The following is a 1,962-nucleotide window of genomic DNA, read 5'->3' on the forward strand; positions in this document are numbered from 1 at the left end:
AATATGCATGTACCCATACTTCCTTATTTTCAAAAATATCTTTAAACCATCTCTCATCTTCATGATTAAATTTTTTCATCAAAACTTCCCAATTCCACTTGAAAATATCACGCTCGATATAAATATTCCAAACAAGCTAATTGAATATTTTCTTGAAATCCGTGCTTTTAAGAAATTCCACAGATAGCTGTAAAAATCACATGTGATTCACAGTTAATATTCAAATAAAGGTAAAAAATAACATGTCATAAATTTAATGCTTTAAACATATGTAATTATATGCATAAATAAAAACAATTGTGCTTTAATCTCATACGATTATAAACTAATAGAAACAGTAACATTTATAATAAATTGTTTTAAATCATATATGATTAACATCTGGTATAATCTTAAATGTTTTAATCACATATGATTATACATTTTTATATATCGAAAGATATTCAATCACATATGATTAAAACATACAATAAAAAGATAGACTTTGTTTAATCATATTTGATTTTATGATTAACTTAAACATTTTGTGTAAAATCATGTTTGATTATACACATCTGAGTAAACAAAAGAAAAACTAGACAAAAATACCTTTTTTTGGCAGTTTCTTCATGATATGCTATATACACGATCTGTGCTTTGATTGATAAAAAAAACAGACTCAACGGCTTGCTTTAGTGTTGCATCTTGATCAGTTAAAATCAGTAATGGTTTTTTATTTGAATGGGGCTTCAGAAATTGTTCAAGTAGCCACTTATAGGTGTAGCTATACTAAAGTAGGTGGCCTAACCTTCGGTTCCCGTAACCAAGTTTTTCTTTATCATTCCTTATGTACTTTTTCTTACTTCATCCATACTGTTTACGAATCCACATCCTTCGTGCTTAACAACCTAGCTCCGACAGTAACAAATGATTTATAATGATTAATGACAGTGAATGGAACAAAAATCAATGCATACCTATTTCATATATAACGACATAATCAAAATACAATTAACCATATTTAGAAATTACCAACAAATTAAAAATAATGATACTAATCACATTTGATTAAACACAAAATCAAATCGGCATGCTTGTAGATTATAATCACATATGATTACAATCATAATCACATATGTATACTTGTTGACAAATGATAAATCAAATGTGATTAGAAAAATAATTTCATCAGTAGACTTGTTGAGCATTAATCAATCAGATATGACTAGATACAAAAAGTTGCATCAAACGACATAACATCTCCAAATTCACTGTACTATGCTTTATTTGTTTCATCAGCCCAAAACATTGTATTTAAGACTTGATTCTCATCGCATATATAATAAAAAGAATAATTTGGATAGTTGTTTTTTCGATCAGTCATCTTGTTCACAATAAGATGAGCATCTTTGAATCGAATAATGGAGCCCATACCCCTCTTGAAAATTTTGTAATCTACATCCTTGCCCCTTACATGCTCAAAACCGCCTTTCAAGGTTGATTTGAGATTGTAAGCTTTTGTAGCACCCATTTTCACTATAGAAGCCCGACTAATGAGCTCTTTGTCAGAATATGAAAGACTCCTTGAAATTTTCAAGTGAAATGTATCTTCAAGCTTGTGGTTGTGTATTTCTTGAAACTTATCAAAACTATACTCACCCATTTCTTTGACATGTTTCATAATAATTTTAGCTTTACAATCTATCACCTTGTAGATTGTATTACGTTCCATTAGATTCATTTTTGGTTTACCCATCTTGTTGCAAACCACGTATTTTTGCTTTATTATATCACTATCTTTCCTTAATGTGTATATACGAACATGAAAACCATCCTTCTCTGCTTATCTTTTATAAAAATTAACTCCATCAAGAACACCTTTGAACCTTATTGACTTAGTAGGTTTAAACTCATCGGGACATCTGGTTTGATATTATGTAGTGTAACATCCTGATGTTCAAGTACTTCTAAATTCATCCCTAT

Source organism: Lactuca sativa, chromosome 5 (genome assembly GCF_002870075.4).
Source record: "Lactuca sativa cultivar Salinas chromosome 5, Lsat_Salinas_v11, whole genome shotgun sequence".
NCBI lineage: Eukaryota > Viridiplantae > Streptophyta > Magnoliopsida > Asterales > Asteraceae > Lactuca > Lactuca sativa.